The sequence below is a fragment of the Brachyistius frenatus genome, unplaced genomic scaffold (assembly GCF_029030835.1).
Source record: "Brachyistius frenatus isolate BFR_SWC_R1_liver_20210118 unplaced genomic scaffold, ASM2903083v1 Contig_26, whole genome shotgun sequence".
NCBI classification, from domain to species: domain Eukaryota; kingdom Metazoa; phylum Chordata; class Actinopteri; family Embiotocidae; genus Brachyistius; species Brachyistius frenatus.
The window spans coordinates 1,617,396-1,638,129 of NW_027210625.1; the positions used below are offsets into that span (position 1 = coordinate 1,617,396).

Consider the following 20,734-nt stretch of genomic DNA (forward strand, 5'->3'; position numbering starts at 1 on the left):
CTCAGCCGCTTTGCATAATGAGATAAACAGCGTATACAAGCCCCGACGACCCGCACCTTGCCTCGGCTAGCCTGTGTTTGTGTAGGAGAAGAGGTAGAGTCATTCGGTTTGACCTGCCTCCGTTTCCAACCGGCAGAGTTGATAGACGAGCTGCGCTCTCTCGAGGCTTGTACCGGTTTGTTTATTCCACGGAACATGAAATATTCTGCATAACACATCACTTCTCTCAGATGTCCACGACTGGTAATGATGGTTAGACTCAGGGAAGTTGTGCTAAAGTACACAAGAGCAAAATAAAACCGAAAGCAATGATCTATTTATGATTTTAGCCATTACAAAGGCTTGTGTTCTCCCTGTTATATAATTAGGAGAAATTAAGTTGTAATAATGTTAGGGAAGATATTTAGAGTGATTATACACAATGGATTTATTGCCATCATATCAATAATCTCAGTAAAGAAGGCCCCTTTGAGCTTTAATGCTGTACTTCACAGCAACTCTCCTTATCGGGGACGATGACAGCAGATAATTATGTTGTGTTTCTTTGTCCTGTGACTTCCCTTGACAACACACTCATAAACCAAGGACACAGAGGAGGTGCTTTTGCTGTCTCCCGCGTGTGATGTCATCGACCTCGCACGCACTTCTTGCGATGACATCACCCCAAACCGTCTGCTCGGCCCATTTTCTCCTCGGCGGTCATGAATCAGTCAAATCTGAAACCTTTTATCCGCCGCACCGAGCGAAACAATCGACCTAGGACCAAATTCGTGAACGAGATGTTTGTGGGTGGATGGTGCTGAGAAGGGAGGGGCGGGGTGAGTCAGGCTGGGTTGGGTTTACATGCCGAGAAAGTTCAACGTGCCTTCGGGCGCCCAAGTATCGGATTTGAGCCGACGACCTCCGCGGTGTCACAGTTCTAGGCCCCGTGTGAATGTGCGATTGGCCCAGAGCTGCTCTGTGAAGGGCGGGTTCAGAGGGTGCGGGGTCCCGGCCCGTGCAGCTAGTCGGTCCGCAGGGATCTGGGAAGTTCCAAGGTCTGGCCTCCTCCTCCTCCTCCTCCTCCTCTCCCTACTTCATCATTCCTCTTCTTCGGGCTATCAACAATCAGCTGCAAGTGCAGAGAGATGGAGCAACAGAAAGCAAAGCTGTTCTTTAACTCCTCTCTTCTTCTTCTTCTTCTCCTCTGGTCTCTCTCCCGCACGGAGATGCTGCAGGGAAGGTGTTTGTGCTTCAGAGTGGCTTCAGTAAGGGACCTATTGTTCTCCTCCCAGAGGCTCTCAAATCAATATCTCATCTCTCCCCTCTTTCTCTCTCTGCAACAGGGCACCACCGAGGAAAAAGGCCCATCGACTACACAGGACCCGCTTTCATGATTCACGCCACTGAAGAAGAGAAAGACAGAGACAGAGAGGGGAAGTAAGAAAGACGAGGGGGAAGAGAAAGTGGCTGGGAGGAGGAGGAGGAGGAGGGGGACACTGCGGGGGCCGGCAGTATAAAGACACCAGAGGAAGGAGGCGACCTCTGGGTCATCGCTCTCCTTAGCACCGCACACAGCCGGCCTATCTATAGCTGCCGAGCTCAGCCACATTGATCTTATTGTCTTTAAAGGAAGAAAGAGAGGTTGATCCTGGGAGGCCTTAATATCATCAAGCTAACAGCATCAGAGCAAATACTAATTATAGCTCATCCAGGGTAAAGTGCAAATATGTTCATCTGATGCAGTAGAAATATTGGAACATATGCTATTTTTAATTATTTCTATGTCCAACTAGTTTGTATTATTGCCTGAGTTGAGGCCGTAGATCAATACTGTAATGCAGACAAATCAGAGTCAGGCTACAGACATACCGAGAACACTGTTCAAACTTGAATTGATGTTTGTGCTACGTTAGAGAACATTTTTAAGTCCAACCTGTTGCTGGGATAAGTTCTAAGGAAGTCCTGGTCCAAGGTTGAGCTGTTCAATAAAACAGCAAGAGAATTCATTCAAAAATCCTGCTGACCCACGGATCACCTTTCTAAAACAGATGACATAACGTCACCATTTTTCTTCCATACAGTAGCAGGGATTGTGTGCTTAAATGCACTTCAGCAACGTAGTTTCTTGAAGTTGGATCATTCAGTTGAGGCCAATCTTGGGATTCTCTCTAAGAAACGTTTTATCATGAAATTTCATCACTTCCTCGGCTCAAGTCAAACACTTGTATGTATTTTAATCCTCCGAGCCTTGATCTGACATCAACCGAGTCATGTTGGGTCAGGGCTACAGCAGAGAAATTTTAGTAGCATAATGTGTGAAAAATCTCTCTATATATATATATATTTTTTTTTTCTTCACCAAGTCCGTGTTTCTCTTTCTGTATCACTGCACTATTTTCACAGCTGCACCGCGGATTACGTCTTCCACGAATGTGAAAGAAAATGAAATTCTGCTTTCCGCGGGGGTAACGTCTTTATAGCTTTCCCCACACAGGTGTCTCTGTGTGAGTGAGCGAGATAGCGACAGAGAGGGAGAGAGAGGGAGCGAAAGATGCCTTAATGGAGTTATGCAAATGGTGGCGGCCCCATAATCCCCTGGCTAAGTATTTCACCAGAGACGTGGACCGTACAGCTGTGTACGACGGGGCTCCACGCCGCGTCTGCTTGTACACATAAAGCTCTGATACAACTATACATCTCAATCCATGTAGTGTGAATTAAGTTCACCCCCCCCCCCCCCGCCGCCTCCTTCAGAACAGTCTCCTTCTGTTTGCCGCCCGCTGCTTCCTTCACCACATACCTTTCTCTGCCAATAAACTTAAAGATCCCTGCTTGCTGGTGTACATCCAGACTTCACTTGCCTATATTCAGCTCAAGAAGACACACTTTCTGTGCATGCGAACACATGCATACAGTACGCATCCATTTATTTATAATGCCGCTCGTGTGGGAGTTTGTTTACATGTTTATGGGTTATGGCATATGAATTTGTTCTTTCGATACATTATAGAGCAGGATTTGCAACGCTCCAGAGCTTCCAGGTTGAAGATTTATGTGTGTGTGCTTTTTATGGTGCTTTATGGTTTTCTACTGTGCGTGTGTGTGTTGACACACGTTGCGTTATTCTATGCTTGAGTGTCTCTCTTGATGAATGTGTCCTCGAGGCCGATTACACTCGGCGTTATGTGTATGTATGTGCAATTAAACTTGTGAATTAAAGGGGATTTTATTGAGTGTGTCTGTTTTGTACTGCATGGCTTCGGTATGCATATTGTGTGTGCCTCCCATGCACATCTTTTGCATAAAAAGTGTAGTTGACGTGTGTGTGTGTGTGTGTGTGTGTGTGTGTGTGTGTGTGTGTGTGTGTGTGTGTGTGTGTGTGTGTGTGTGTGTGTGTGTGTGTGTGTGTGTGTGTGTGTGTGTGAGATGTCTGCAAATGAGTCAGACCTACCCAGTCTACAGAGTGGGTGACCTCTGACATAGAAAGAACGAGACATCAAGGAAGAGAGACGGAGAAGGGGGACTGATGCAGGGAAGCCTTCCTTGCTCCCACCCTCCCACACCCCCTCCGGTGACTCACACACCCAGCGTGAGTGTAGGCCTCTACCCACAACCCCCTGCTGCTTGTTTAGAACAACAACAGAGGGAGACATTGGGATCACAGAGTAGCTGGCAGGGAGGGAGGGCGGGAGGAGAGAAAAAAGAGGAGGGGAGAGATTAGGTGGAGAGACACTGGATATTTCCTGGTTTCCGTGTGTTTCGTGGTTTCCAGGGATGGCTGAAACCATATACTGCGAACAAAATGAAATACTCAAAGGGCCATGAAAATTAGTTTCCTTTAAAAAAAAATATGGCATTCATTTAGAAACATGTGGAGAAGCATGATGTGCATGGATGACAAGGACTCCTTGTTCTTCCTGGAAAGATCAACAAATGTTACAGCAACAAATGGCTGGAAATGTACTGATCTGAGATAAAAAACATATTTTCATATTTAAGTGATCAGAAAAGGCAAAAACCTTTTTTGGGGGGGAATATAATGAAGCCAAGGTGTTGCGTCTTGGGGATACTGGACTGATCGATTGCCTCAAAGAATTTTCTTTTCTCCATTTTGCCGAACTTGACTGACCTGCACAGTTCACTGACCTCAACCCCATCCGACACCGCTGGGAACAACTTAGGAGGCCGACTGCAGGCCAGGTGGAAAACCTTCCCAGTAGAGTGGAGGCTGTTATAGCAGCTGTCTACATGACGTACATGAAACATCGCTTCTTATGCTGTGCATGTACACAAACTAAACATGCCTACAGATATGCTTATTCAAACACATGTTAATGCAGGAAAATGCATTTGTCCACATAAGCCACTAATTATACACACACACACACACACACACACACACACACACACACACACACACACACACACACACACACACACACACACACACACACACACACACAAATAAAAGTACAACCCTGCACACGCATGCACCTGACACTCCTCCAATCCCATTAAGATGTGTTTAAGGGTGTCTAATGGAAATTGATCAGTGATTAAGATCATTTTCGGTTAATCCAATTAATCAATGCCTGCTGATTAGGATGGCAGCAAAAAAGGTAAAAGACTCATCACAACTCCCGCAGGTCCCGGCGGTCCCCCGCCGACCGTGTCGACACTTCGCCATCAGCTGCAGTTATCAGGGAATTTTAAACAGGTGTGTCACCTTCAGGTCCGGCCGGTGAGGAGGAAGTCAAGCCGACCTGCTCAACAGAGCTGACGAAAGGAGAGGAAGGCGGGATGACACTGGAACTCTCCAATGAATGGAAAGCAAGAGAAATCCATTATGGGTATCTCAGTCAAGACGATAATCAAGCACCGGTTGTAAAATAACACTGCAGCAATATTCAAACAAACCTCACCGAAATTTCTGACTGTTCAAGAGGAAAATTGTTGATGATTCATGTAATCTATTACTTATAACCTCCCTAAAACTTCACTTCAAACGACAATAATCTTGCAGAAATGTGGCCGGATTCTAAAATTTGTCAGAGAAAACTAGTTTTGGATTAAAAGTGGGTTTTTAAAAGTGAGACAGTGGATTTGGGGGGCAAAATATACCCTTAGTTTATTATATATTATTATTAAGATTGACAGAATCCAGGTGTTTTGCCGACATATAACACTACAGGGTTTCATTATTAATGGTTTCCCTTCAGACTTCAGCTTGCCAATAACCACTCGTTATCCTCACTCCGCCACGTCCTTACACTTTTCTCATGAAAAATATTCGTAAAGTTTCAGTGAACCTCAAGCATTAATGTGTTGCACTGCGGCTATCGTTATGCCCACAGCGTGTCAGTGGGATTTGCTGAAGTGAAAGCTACGCTCTGGGTCAGAACTTGTAGTGTGAGAGGGTGGAGGAAGAGGTTGGTCGGTCATTTGGCGGGTCACTGAGAGAGTTGTAGCCGATGGGCTGTTCTTGACAGACTTTGGCCGGAAAAAGATGCGAGAGACGCAGACAAGTCTTTCCACTGTGAGTAGCCAAAGTACAAATGTAGGCCAGAGACCTGTTCGAGCGCAGGACAGACAGAATTAATAGGGCAATTTATGGGAAATGTTGGATAGAGGGGGGCGCTGCCGGTTGTCACTTTCTCTCTCAATCTCCAAAGCACTCGGTTGCACACAGATCGACATGCACGTTGATAAATTGCGTGCCACATGCAGCCGAAAGCGCCAAACCTCACGCACCGAATCTGCACCTACGGCAGTTCCCACACACCTCACATGGAGGACGGCACACCTGGTACGGGCAGTAAGTCATTCACAGCAAGACAGTGGAGCAGAAAACACACTCGCTGTAATCGCACACACCATGTACGACTCAATAAAGGAAGCTCTACAGATATAGGAGAGTTATAAGCTTGATATTAGCTTGGCCAGTCGCTACCTGCAGAATAAGCCACTTAACTGAAAATCCTGGGAAATGTATCTGCTCTAATCTATAGTTTGTCTGGTCCAAATCAGATGGCTGAACAACCTTAACTCTATTATCGCACACACAGCACCGATCCACCGATCCACCGATCCACCTCCACCAGTCTCCTACTCTTGTGTCTTTCCCACACGTGTGAACGAGACCCCAAACACCTTCACTATTTCCAATCCACCCTTTTCTGACCACAACCTGAGATTTGGAGATGGTGACCGTTAACCTAGTTGCCAATGAAGCCAGTGTGGGCTGAGTGAAAAACTCTAGATGAAAACAAAAAAGAAGCCCTGTTTCCTGGTGTCATATATGCGTTAAAGGGATCCATTGTTTAAAAGTGTGCAATTAATATGGGAACATTCAAGCTAAAACAGGTCAAAAATATGACAACTGAAATGACATTAGCTATTACTGAAGTAATCAAAGTCCTGACAACAAACAGAAGACACTTGTAGGGTTTTCCGAGGTCTTTCTTTGAAAGGCTAGTTTGTTAAATCGCACACTACAGAGTGTGGGTCTTTAATGAATTATCATAGATTTTTAATTTGGTTATATTTCCCCACAGAGAGAAGGAGAACGGTGTGGTGGGGACGGAGAGAAAAAGGATAGTAAAGAGCAGTCGTGGGTAGAATGGAGAGCAGAGGCGGAATACAGGAAACGAGGGAGGAAATGAGAGCTCAGGAGGTGGATAAAGGAAAGCTTGGTTAAAAATCACAATTCAGTGGCTGATTAACTGATCCTACGTGACCTTTCGTAAAAAAAAAAAAAAAAAACAAAAAAAACACGTCGTGCACTCTTAGTTTGCAGAAACTAACCATTCTGTGTAATTGAAATGGAGATGCAGGGATGATCAATCTACTCTCAGGCTTTGTTTTTTAGTAGTTTCACATTTTTTACTATTTCACAAGCTGCTGAGAACACACACAGCAAAATTTATAAAATGAAGGGTAACAATGCAAGCAAGATATTTAGGCCCCAAAAGTGCTTTGGTTGATAAAATGCATGAGCAGGTGACAAGTGTTTAACTTTACACACTAAATACACACCACACAAGTGGGTATTTTACCTATTTTTCCCCACTCAACCGTGCCTCTTCTTGTGTGTTTAAAGGGCTTTATTGTGCTAAATTGTGGTTAAAAAAGGGCAAACAGTGCTCATTTTCTCTCGCTGTTGAGTAGGCCGTGTGCAGAAGAAACCAACAAAGCCGTAGAACAGGTGAATGACAGCGTGGCCCCTGCACGATGAAGCACCCGATTGAATTATTTACCTCCTCCATAAACATTTCCCCCCTGCCACCAGGAAGAAAAGGACCTCCTTCCCTGAGTTATGACAGTAAACTGGTTTCGGCAGCGAGCCTCTTCAGAAATAATAGGCCTTTAAGGGCTAAGTTATAGCACAAGGAAGATTCTCCCTGACAATTCACTGACTTCGCCACTGCGCCGAGAGTCGCGAGGTTGTGCAACCTGGCACAGAGATACGCCGAAGGGGGTTTGGGAGAGTAATGAAGGGCCGTTCTGCTTACTTCATAAACTTGTCACAGCTCCTTTTCATTTTATTTCCTGAACAAACTTGATTATTGCCCCCTCCCTCCTCCCGATGGCGTACACAGCTATGGCGTAAAAAAAAAAAAAAAATAAATAAATATATATATATCAGTTTTGCCACCCTAAAAAGTGCTGCAGTATTAAAAAATGGCTCGAGGATAAAATATGGATGAGGCTGCTTCGGTGCTCCAGGTGCGTCAAGTGTGATTTAATATGAGGAAGGGACGCGCGGCAAGGGAAGGGAGATTACTGGGGAGAGCGCAGACAGACAGGGTGACCTCTGACCTCTGAATAGCAGCCAGTCAGCTAATGCTGCTGAGCTGAACCTCACAAAACAGCCACTGGGGAGAGACCTGCCGAAATCCATCAGCTTTACTGATCAAGAAGAAGCACACGTCAATCTCTGGCCAATCTGTTACTGTTCGTGGGAGTGTGTATTTTTGGGATATAAGGTGTCAACACTGAATGTGGGACAAACTGTGCAGAGGTGTGTGTGTGTGTGTGTGTGTGTGTGTGTGTGTGTGTGTGTGTGTGTGTGTGTGTGTGTGTGTGTGTGTGTGTGTGTGTGTGTGTGTGTGTGTGTGCGCACTTGGCAGCGTGTGTTTGTATGAATCATAGGCTTATATGTGCTATAAGAAAAGGTGACAGAGAAGGCATGCGTGTTTAAAGGTGCAGTGTTAATGACTGAACCAAGTTATTAGTATAGGTGCTGCAAACAAATAAGAGAAATAATGTTTCTAGAAATACCAACAGAAGCTTTGAATCAATGTCAACGTGGCTTCATCTGTTTACAGCCACTCCCTCAAGGTATCGCAGTTAATTTGACAACGAAAATGTGACTTGGTTCAGGCTTCTTTCTCTGGGACTTTGTCCTCTACTGGTCGCAGAGCCACAGGCTAGGAAATGGACTTTCCTGTTGTTCAGAGGGGCTAAGCTGACAGAGCATGAACGCAACCGCAAAGCCTCCAAAGTGCCTCCTGAAACCGGCTGGCTCGGTAGCTAATCATTACACATCTTCCTCTCATGTGTTCAGCACTTTTTACTCCTGTCTTCCAACTCTATCCACCCCCACTCCTTCTCATCTCTCCTATTCTGACCCCGGTCTCTCACCTCCCCTTGCGCATCACTTTTCCCTTTCTTGTGTGAAAATGACAGTTTGTGTGCGTGTGCGTGTGTGTGTGTGTGTGTGTGTGTGTGTTTGGGAGAGAAAATGACAGTGGCTGTCGAAGAATAAAGAGAGCGCTCTGTTGGTGTGTATGCACTCTGCAGCAGGGTTTGTGCTCTGAGAACTACCTTGCATGCCCTCTAAATCTGCTGAGCTCTCACAAAAAGGAACTCTGCTTTCCCTCTTTGCCCACCCCACCCCCCACCCCCTCTCCACCCCTCCATCAGATCTCACACAGCGCCAAGGCGGAGTTGTACATCGGAGCTCTGAGATGGGGAAGCACCGCCTGCTGCCAGCCTCGAAGTGAAGAACAGACTCCAGCTTCTCCCTAAGTGTCACTCAACAGCAGCAAAAATGTGCCACTCCAACTGTAACACTCGATTCCAAAAAAAAGAAAAAAGGAAATCTTTAAAATTCTCGGGGTGACAAACTCGTTTCACATTTCCTCTTAAATTAAACACAACACTTCCTTCCGTTTCTTCACAATGAACACAATCCTGATTCATCGCAACCACCACGACCAGCAGACAGGGCTCACTGGGCAGCAACTGAGGCATGAGTGACCCTCGCTGACCGCTGGACAGCCACGGGGACAAACCCACAGGTAGCTGTGCATAATTCCCCTTCCTGCCCCGTGTAATAGCTTCTGGTGACCTCTGGCTGCACGCCGCGACCCATCATGCCCCATCAAGCTCAGCCCAGTCCTGGCAGCACGGTGATCCCTGGAGCTGTGTTAGTGAAAGGCCGGGGATGTTTTTTCATTACTGTCACCTTTGGCCCTCCTCTAAATTGCTACCAATGAATTGCTCAAACTCTTTCTTACAGATCTGAGCCATAAATCATATAATAGGACTCACTTACTAAATATATCTTATTATGAATCATCAATAAGTGAGTCTTGGTCATTTAGAAAAACAAAAAAAACATCTAGTATTTCATATATGCTGTGTTTCTAGAAGCATCACATCTGTTTTTGGAAATATTTGCATGTTTTTATGTGTTCCATTGTCTACAATATATGCTACATGCATGCAAAACAACTGCTGTGCACACACACACACACACACACACACACACACACACACACACACACACACACACACACACACACACACACACACACACACACACACACACACACACACACACACACACACACGGCTGCAGCTGGCTGGGATGACATGTTAAGGATGTGTTAATTCATCCCTCTAAGTTTCCTTATCATGTCTGCTGCTTGGCCATTCATTAATAGTCCTGTTTTAATTAGCCATTAGTGAACACACTCCCCATGTCAGAGATATGAGATGGGGGGAGTGTGTGTGTGTGTGTGTGTGTGTGTGTGTGTGTGTGTGTGTGTGTGTGTGTGTGTGTGTGTGTGTGTGTGTGTGGCATGGAGAGAGGAGACTGGGAGTAGGCATACTGCAAGGAAGGTGTTAGGAGTATGGATGTGTAGTGTGTGTGGATGTGTGTGTGTGTGTGTGTTTGTGTGTGTTTGTGTGTCGACAGCTCCATTCTCCCACTGTGGCGGCAGAACAATTGGCAGGGACACGCTGTTCAGTGGGGCCTCCTCCTCATTATTGGCCCACTGCTCACTTGTGAGCCGTATCATTGTACTGCAAGACAATGGCTGCCAGGGGCCCCACCCGACATGATACCCCCCACCTCCTACACACACACACACACACGCACACGCACACGCACACACACACACACACACACACACACACACACACACACACAAGTCCAGCTATAAGCTTAACTCCCTCTCCTCTCCCTTCCTCGTGTACCCGCAGAGCGGAGGCCCCGCTCCCTCCTCTGCATCTCAACCCCGCAGTATCGCCGCACCTGATTGGCTGCGGCACGGACACCCGACGCTGGTCAGAGAACAGGGGATTAAGTCTAATTAGCATGAACAATAAAAACAAACAAACACGGATGGGGGAGAAGGGTCACGGAGGCAATCCCACTGTCTCTCTTAATTAGCATTGTTTACCAAGTGACACAGTTGGTTCATGATATCAGCTACATAACAGCACACATCTATTAGATTCAACGCTCGCGCGGTCACGTGTGCACACTGTGCTGAAACACAAACCGTATGCATATGTGTCGGGGTGTGTTTACAGCCCAGTGGTTAAGATTGTTCCGTTATTTCCTGTCAAAATTATGGAAATGAATGATTGCCTTTAAATTAATTTGTGTCTAATGTAAAATGAATGTTACTGCTGACAATTTGTGTACATCTAAAATACACTATATAGCTGAAAATGCGGACATGCCTGTTGACAAGCAAAACCTTCACAGGTTGTCTCCTGCCAGACTCCATAGTCACAGCAGTCTGTGCAACCAGCTTAATACAACCCTTAGTTGCTACAGTAATCAAGACATAATCGTACTTATTTTTACCCAAGCCATGATCTTCTCCTCAACCTCACCGCACTGCAACCATGGCGACGTACAGTAAGTGCAGTCTGCCTGTTGTCAAACATGTCGTTTCAGTACGTGGATGTGTTGCTCTTGCGCAAATGCTCTCCATGCATGAACAAAATGGTCCACGGTAGCCATTTTACACTTAAAAACAGTAGTTAATACACAGCAGGGGAGTTAATATGTATCAGAAGAAAATGCACTACTTCCAAGGGAAACGTCCAGAATGAAAAAAAGCAAATACGGTGTGTGGACGCTTGTGAAAGAGAAAAGCCGCTAAATATCCAATTAAACACACAGAGAAGATTGTTTTCTGCATGAAAACATATTTACCAGCACAGACATTTATCAACCACAGAAAGCAATATTAGAAATGATAACATTGGAAGAGTCAACACATCCAACACCTGTGTGTTTATCAGCCAACATCAGCATTGGACATCACAGATGCTCTTGGGGCTGAATGGGAGCAAAACCTTGCAGCCGAGGCCCGTATCTGGTGGGAAGCATTCACAGCAAAATGATATGTTCAACAATCACATGCCCACACGGGCCATTAGCGAGTCATAGACGTTTCAAAACTCATAAGAGCCCAAAGAGCACTAGTTTAGAAGTTACAGGGTCTGAGCGACGGCACGGATGCAGCATGAACATAAATAAAGTTCCACCAGTACACTGATGGGCTGAATAAAAAGAGGACTATCGATCGCCACACCGCACGTATAAATATTAGTGATGAGATGATTGATGATCGGATTTTTAAATCTCTTTGGCATCGGAGAAAAATTGCATTTGCCTCCGAGTATCTGCCCGTCGACGATACTGAAGGCCCCCCCCCCCCCTGGGGAACTCATAGCTGCAGTGGGGGTCAGTGAAAACTGGGCCAAATCAAAGTGATTAAGGACCTGCAAATCAATAACGCCTTTATATTAGATTTACTCACCCTCCTAGGATCGCACCGCGTCAGCAGAAAGATGGAGAGAGGCTGATGCTGAAATGAGCCCAGATCCAACTGAGCGTCGGCAGATTGGGCGCCGGTATAAATCTTTAGGCTCACATCAAGCCTTTGAGGCGCGATAAAATAATATAATCATCTTTGAATGTTGGGGCGAGGATAAGTTGAGGGCTGTCTCTTGTTTCTGCTGATCTCATAACTCCGATATTTTGATGATGAAACAACAAGGAAAACCATTACCCAGAAACCATCTGTGAGGATTCTTGATGGTTAACTTCGGTGGGAAGTAGCTGTACAATATAAACGTCTGTGGAAGCTGTTTTAAATTTTGAATTATGCCAGAGATAGAGGTAATCACGGGGTTCTGTCGGAGATGGAGAGAGACACCACAATGTAGGCTCTTAAGATAATGATTTAATTTCTGACTGGAGAACAATGGGATGTCCTGAAGAAAAACATAGTAAGAGGGAACTGATCAGATCTCTTCATGTGGCATATGTTGGCAATATCAGTTAAGAGAACAAACAACAGGTAGTTTCTATACTATCGTTTGTACATTATGTTAATACCTGTAAATTATATCAATATGCTGATCTATAGAATTTTTTTTTTAAAGAAAAATAGATAATTTTGCAGAATCAATTACTTGTTCGGCGTGATACGCGTCAGCTTGTGAGTGCAGAAGATTTCCTGCAGTGTGTTGCGCTGGTGTCCAACAAGAATCTTCACAATTCCTCATTAAAAAGAATGAAATAAAGATGAAGTGCACTATAACGATACTTTCGGAAAGTATGATAATCAAACAATGCCAGTCTGTGTGACCACCAGAGAAGATAATAGGACATGTTTGGCAGAGGAAAGCAGGCATAGGTGCTTTTTGAAATAAGTCAGTGAGAACATGAAGTGGATTTTTAGCTAATAAGCTACAATGTGTAATTTTGTTCTTCGAATCAGGCCAAAGAAACTGAAATGCAGGTGTACAAGCGGCATAAAGAAATCTTTTGAATCAAATGCTTTCAGGTTATGCAAAGATACCTTGACATATTTTCACTTGCAAGAGAAAAGACCAAGAAGAGAAATCTGTAGAGGAAGAGGGAAGAAGCAGCTTCAACAGGCTGATATGAGTCACGGCTGAAAGCAACAAATTCACTCCCGTTTTCTGCTTTGCCAGATGTCAGTCTGGAAAATGCAACAGTTTACTCATTGAAGCCGACAAGGCAGTTTGAGTGAAAGTGAGTCGAAAAAAAAAAAAAAAAAATAGGCACGCAAGTTGAAACTTTTCATCACAGAAATGATTTAGAACAGAGTCAAGCTCGCTTATTGCATCTCACTTATTGCCAGCCATATTTCCTAAATGGAAATGACAAAAAGATATGAGGAAAGCGGGAAAAGCAGGTCCTGACCTCGGACCAAATATCAGGATTTACAGCCCTCAGATGGCACCACAATCAGACACAATAATCACGAGGCCAACGTGTGGGTTGCCAATGCATCCTCCACGAACACTCGTTAATAATATAAATAAATCAATAAATAAAAAAACATTCACATGACAATTGGTTGAACTCATCACGAAATGAGCGCCTGAGCATGTACGTACACACTTGCACATGCACAATGTGCCGCTACCCTGTATCTCCATGGAGACAACATGTCCTATTGCCACCGCCAAGCCCCCTCCCCCTCCCCCCAACCAGTGTTTGTCTCACAGTAAATCTAAATTGGCGAGTGCAGTTAACCCCCTCACCTCCTCCTCAGCCAGCTCCTCAGTCTGTGGATCTCTGCAGCAGACCATGAGAGAGAATTACAATCAATGTGAGAAAAAAAGGAGCGCGGAGAAAAGGGAGGGGACGGGGTAAAAGAAAAGGCAGTGGAACGTGTTAGCACACAACAGAGCCGGGGTCATTCAGGAGCCACATGTTTTTCTTTTTTTAAAGCACTGAAGATAAAGAATAAAGTAACTTCCACTGTGTGTGTGTGCGTTTACAGTTTCCTTTTAGGAAAGAAAGGTTATTCTGTAAGAATTTTTGATGTAATCTTGTGTGAGAGGGAAGGTGTATGGATATATGTGTGTTTTTATGTTGGGGGGGGGGGGTGTTCAAGAAGGGCTCTGAAGGAACCTCCAATCTGTTTACAGCTCTGATTGGAATTACACAATCAATTACCACCCCCTGCTGTGGCCCAAATGAGCCAGCCCAAAAGACAGGGGAATTGGTTAAATGTTATTGTTGGGAGGCCATTATCCAACAATCGGGGTGGTTAATGCAAGAAAATGACATTCATTAAAAGGCTCGACGGGAGGCTCCCAGGGGCCAGGCTGCAGCTGACCCTCATTCACTGCCCGGCTTTGTGGGCCCTCGTCCACTGTGGGGAGGGGAGATCATGTCAAAGGCACAAAATGCTCCTCTTTTGTCAGAGAGTGGCCTCCAGTCTCTCTTTGCAAGCGTGTGTGTGTGTGTGTGTGTGTGTGTGTGTGTGTGACAGAGTGGGGCAGAGAGCCAGAGAAAATACCTGTGACTGCGAGCGTGAATGTTTTTGTGCTTGAGAAAATGTGTGTGAGGTGTCAGCGAGAGAAAAAAAAAAAGGATAATTACATCATTCTGTGAATTAGAGGGGGAGAGTGATTGAGGCCCCCCCTCGCCGATGGATGCACATGTAATCCTGCAGTAATGAGGCAGCACCAGAATCATACTCCACACACACTTAGTCCTATAATGTATATCATCAACGCTACTGCTTATGAAAAAAAATGCTATTCCCCCCTGTGAGTGCACTTCCATCCGGCAACGGTGATCTATCAACGCAGACAGAGCTATCCAAAGCCAAAAGTCAAAAGTAAGTGCAGACACCAGCCCACAGAGAGAAAGCGAACCGGTCGTGCCATTATTTTTGATACTGGATCCCTGTGAGAGATTATTTTTGCAAACTTCCACCAACGCAAAGCCTTTCTTTGTCTTGTTCTATTCAGAGAGTCGCAGATAGGACAGCGGGTCAGTGAGAGGAAGACAGCCGTGGCCTTGTTATTTCTGTTCATCCTACAGGAAACAAGAACCGTTTCATTTATGAGACACAAGGAAGAAATTTGTTTCTTTAGGGCCAAAAGTCACACTGTAGAGTACAAAGAGTGAACAAACGAGGCTTTTTCACCAAACAGTCAAGAAGCCCATCGAAGTAAAAACAGTCAAAAACATGCAAATTGAGGTTTAAAAAACTAAAGTTTGGTCTGAAGCGAAACCTCTGGTTGCAGTGACACAACACCATCACCACCGTGCACTGACTGCTCAATGGTTGAAGAGATGTTGGAAAGGGGGATTGAAGACCCGGGAAAGCACTGACTCAAATCAGAGGACCTTTGGACACCAAATCTGGATCGAGTCAAACAAGGTTTACCTCGTCATTTGCCAGAACGAGGTTTGGTAACAGGATGCCAGTCGGCCAAGGCAAACATGTCGAAGGAGCAAATGCAGTTAAGGCAACAATCCAAAGGAAAAAGTGCAGCTTATAGACGCGCGTTGAAGATCGGGCTCTGAAAAAAGCAGGAATGGAGTGAGGACAGCTGGTGGACAGGAGAGTGACGGCAGCTCAAGCAGAAGACGGGTCGTTATGACCGGTTAGGATCATAAGTTCCTCAAGATGTTCCTGAGAAACTGTCGCAGGTGGAGGATCAAATGATCCATACATGATCAACTGAGAAAAGGCTGGCGATTTCTTTTCTGTACGACATGCGACGAACTTCCATTACCGTGCACGCTGCAGTCATGTGGTACGGCTCCCAATGAATTTGTCATTCCGATCTATGAGGACATGAGACTGACATCCGATTAGCACCGATAACTGTTACAGATAACCAGGATGAGCGGGGAGCCACAGGAGTGCGGATCCCAGCGGCGTGCTGTTGAGGACTGAATCAATTTTGCGCACTTGCCAGGTCTGTGGCTTATTGAACACACGGATTGACCCTCCTAAAGACGGCGGCAGCCTCAAAGCAAAACAGCGACCTTTGACACTTGACCATCTGCTGGCTCCTCGGAAAAATAAATTAACTTGGCAGGAATAACGCATTGCAATGTTCATTTTGGAAGGAAAAAAAAAATATCGCACAGATAAAGGGATCAAATGGAAATCAAATACAGTAATTACAAAGCAATAGTTTAATGAAATGTTCTGGTTGTTACAGTTGCATGCTGTCTACTGAGAGCCTGGCTCATCAGAGAGAGGTGAAATAATTATCACAGGCACCTGTTATGGCAAAGAACAGGTGGAGCTATAGTGTTTGTAATCTCACATCTCAACAGATATTATCGAGATGTGTGTGTGTGGGTGTGGGTGTGAGTGTGTATGTGCACACAAATTTCCTCTTTGTGCCAAGATACTGTGTGTTAGTGTGTGTGTTAGATGCTGAGTTAAGCCTCTGATTGAGAAACAAGCCACAGTAGCAACATGCCTCACTGTTTCCCTCAGCATCTGTCTTGAGCAGCATGGGGCCTCCGTGAGGGAAGAAGGGAGGGAGGGAGGAGGAAGCAATGGAGAGCTGACTTCCCTTCATCTCTACTTCCTCTCTCTCTCTCTCTCTCTCTCTCTCTCTCTCTCTCTCTCTCTCTCTCTCCCCCTCTCTCTCTCTCTTCTCATTATTTGGGAGGCAACATTGGAGTTGAAAAAGACCCCCTTTCCTCTCTTTCTCTACCCCTCTCCGTCTCCCGTCTCAGTGCGAGTTTTTTTTGTCTTCCATCATCTGCGAGTCAGCGCCGGGTCATATCACAACACGACGTGCTCTGCAGTGAGTTTAGTACCAGACACACCAGCTCCCCGACTCTTCCCTTTGCAACAGACACAATTTCTTTGAGACGCGCCGCGCCACATTGTCAAAATACTGGAGGTAGAAAAGGCAGATAGTCAAACGGAGGAGCTGTCCTGAATGTTTGCAAAATCTCACCACTGCTTAGCTCCTGTGTTACTTGTGAAAGCAAATGGAAATAGATAGCGGCACTGGAAAATATACCTAGGGTATAGAAGAAACAGAAATGCCAGTCTAACCATTTATATTGTTTTCTAATTAGTACTGAGGATATTACTGTCCCAAAAAAGGGGCAAACTCATCGTGTGTATTGTGCGGTCAACGCATTGAAAAACTGGAAAACAAACATCTTATTTCTGCAAGGCTAACAGACAGGATGAGAAACTACATACGGCATATCGTCGCTCTTTCGCTGTAATGATCAGTAATAAAGGTGCAAAATGAAGTCAGCTGGCTGCGAGATGATCAGCTCCACATGCTAGCTCTGTTGGGGTGCCATTTCATCCAGTTTACCCAATCCAGGAACTACACAAGGTGAAACAGCAGCGCTATGAACTTGAACTACCTCTGCATTTTAAACAGCAAAGTAAAGTCAGTAGAATCAAACTGGTTTAAGACTTAACGGTGAGAGTAGTCAAATGTTTCAGGGCTGTTAATTGCTCCATATTTATCTGGACTTATTGTCTTCTCTGCGACCAGCCAGTGATTATGTGGCACTTAAATGTAGTTGTGTGGAAACAATCCAAACTTATAGGAACACAATGTCTGGAGGACAGGGTCAACTTTTCCTGCTCAAAATTGCCTGCCAGCTTGCAGCCTGAGTAGTTGTCAGAGTCCAGCCCCGTTTAAAGAAGGTTCTACGAGTAACAGCCAAGCGGTCCAACACTTCCTTTTCCATGTACCCCTCGCTGTTTACAGTTGAATAAGCAACTTCAAACACAAGAATTCAGTTAAAGGACAACGTCTACAACCAGTTTTCTGACTACTCAGACTAGAAAGAGAAACCAGAATGCTTAGAGTACCAAAATCGAGTCGCTTTGCCGACAGGTTCTGCATTTAAAAGCCGCTACCTGCTTATGCAGATTATAGAGATAGGAGCTGTAGTGGAAATCTCAAAGAAAAAAAAAAACATGTGGCAGTAAAGAAAGGCTTATCTGACTTAATCTAACTCTTCACTGAGGCCCACTGAGGCCCACTGTGACGTACAGCACAATGGACCTTTTTTGTCAAAAGAGGAAAAGCCCAGGTGTAACCACTAACACTGGCGATGGCTCAATCCACTTCAGTGTCCCAGGAAACCAAACGAGTCAGCCTGCATTCACAGTTATAAATTACACCTGTGCTTTTTACTGCCAAAACGTGTCAAACTGTCTGCTGTGAAAAGAGGGAGCTTTTCTTTGGAGCGCCTTTGTCTTAAAGTTATCTCCTTTGCATGCTATGATTATTCTTGAACACAATAGATCTGAACAAATTCATGCTTTTAAATTGTTTTTCTAATATCCAACAATAGCTAATATCCTGATATCTCAAGCACTGGAAAGGAAAAAAAGCACTACAAATTGTTGTGTTGTCTGCGAACAATGTGCTTCAATGTGCTCCGCTACTGATTCTGTGTCATGGGAATACAGTGAATGCCCTGTCCTTAAAACCTCATATATGCTGCAAACTTCAGTTTAAAAGGATGCTTAAAAGCTTGCTGGGTGTTTACTACTGAAGGTTGAACAACTCCTGAGTGTCCTTGAAGAGGTAGACGAGTCTATTAATAGCTGGGAACTGTAACAGTGTGCGAGTCGGATGAGTAAAGTGGCATTTCAGAGCTCTTCATCCAAAGAAAGAGCTATAATCTTCAAGACAACATGTTGTGCTGTATGTCAATATGAGCGCTGTGAGTCCACTGGCCTTCACGTGGTGTGTCTCACATTCAGTTGTCCAAATCTGTTAAATTAGAAAATTGTAATAATCTTCTTAGGTTTACCTCCGATAAGAAGACGCTCTGTTTAAATAAAGGTGAAGTAGAAAAAGAGATTAGAAATTCCAAGAAGTATGGACTCCGTGAAACCGAGGACAACACTATATATATACAGTTGTGTAACTTCTTGATAACTTTTCCATAACTGTCATTTGGTACAAATTCTGACACTGTTTTTTCAGTTCTGTTGAGGTTAGAAGTACTTGTTCAGGCAAATTTCCTGGACAGAGCTACTAAAATCTTAATGACTGGAAAAACTGAGATTCTTTGAAACCCACATAAATATTCATTTATTATTCAAACCGCCATTCTTCATATTTCTTGAATCAGATTCTGCTGACCAGCTGACACTTCACATCAAATTTTATGGTCTTTTCCAGGAACCTAGAAATTTAGTTATTTATATCTTTTCTTTTATAGGAATTTCTTGGCAAAATGTGGGCTCTATTTCCAAACTCTACACACATTTTATAATCTTTTACACTCTTATGGTCGACTGCACACGAGTATTTACAAGATCAACACTGCTGTGAACAACTTCTGGTCGTAAAATGGACATGATCTGCATGATGAAAGTGTAAACAAGCCAGTTTGACTCAGATGTAAACACGTAAATAAAAAAATCCACTGCAATTCTGTCAGATCAAGAGCCGATAAACTTGATCAAAAATCAACAGTCTTAGGAGAAAAAAAGTCTAATTTTCAAACATAGAAACAAGACTCCAGGCTAAAATCAGATCTGGCAAAAGACACATTGGATATCTAAAGACTAAATAGTACACAAACAAGACAATAACTCTTCGCATGCCATCTCATATAGCTACTAATAAATAAAGTAATCCTCCATCTTCATTTGCTGAGAATAAATTATTTCTGCTTTCATCCTTGGCACTAAAACCATTTCGCTTGACTATGATTCAGTTCAAGACGTGCTTTGACGCTAATATTTCAAATATGAGAGCCAAATATATGTTTCCACCGTTAAGAGCCAGACAACTGTACTCAAATATTTACTTTTGTTTTTAAAAACATTCCGACCAATCTGCCCTTAGGTAGTTCAGTGCGCTGAACTGGAAGCTGCAGTCGGTGTCTGAACCTGAACGTGGACTGACTCGAGAGGATTACAACATCGTCTGCTGTCACCAACAGGGCACACACGCCGAGGAACTCCACGTCCAGAGGAAAGCCAAGCGAACAAACAACAGTGTGGTTGTGTCAAGTGAAGGAGACGTATCATTAACGCCAGAGTTGTAACTAGAAGGGGCCAATCAACACCTGTTTCCACTGTTATCACGCTTTCACAAAAGAAAAAAAAAAAAGTGACATCTAACCATAAAAACAAAATATTCCAACGCGCATGAATCAAAACAGCACGTAGAGCTCGCTGCATCCAAACCAACTCCTGCTCTTTTCCTGAACGGCAACTATTTTGGCTAACCGACTGTTATGAAGCGCATTCCTACAGCAAAGCGGGGCCTATATAGAGCTACGATAAGATGGTGACTGTGGTGTTTCCAAGCGAGTGATCTCCAGCAGCCAGCCTAGCTATCATTATCTGTTAAAGAGCCTCCGTCCCTATGGATCATCATTACGAGGCGCATTAGAAAATACTTTGATTAAACTCCCCTAATCCAGCACAGACAGCTGCAGTCCATTCACAGCTGCCTAATCTCCCCGCCACTAAATACCACCGAGACAATGGGCAACAAATGACAACTTACGTGAGGGGAGGGGAGGCAGAAATAAAGGAGAGAGAAAACAAAGAAAAAGAGGGAGAGAAAAGGGAGGGGAGAGCTGATTCTTCTATCAAAGGCAGGCGGTAAACAGTGCTGATGGCAAGCCGTATCATGCCAGGAGATGGCTGATGCTGTCTGTGAAGTGAAAGGGGATACAGAGAAAGACAGAGGG

The 20,734-nt window shown here is 44.5% G+C and overlaps 1 long non-coding RNA gene across 1 annotated transcript in view; it reads right to left on the reverse strand.

The window, feature by feature from the left end:
* The window catches only part of LOC138620766 (uncharacterized), a 110,354-nt gene that overhangs the window by 26,506 nt on the left and 63,114 nt on the right, over positions 1 to 20,734 (reverse strand). The window lies entirely within an intron of this gene.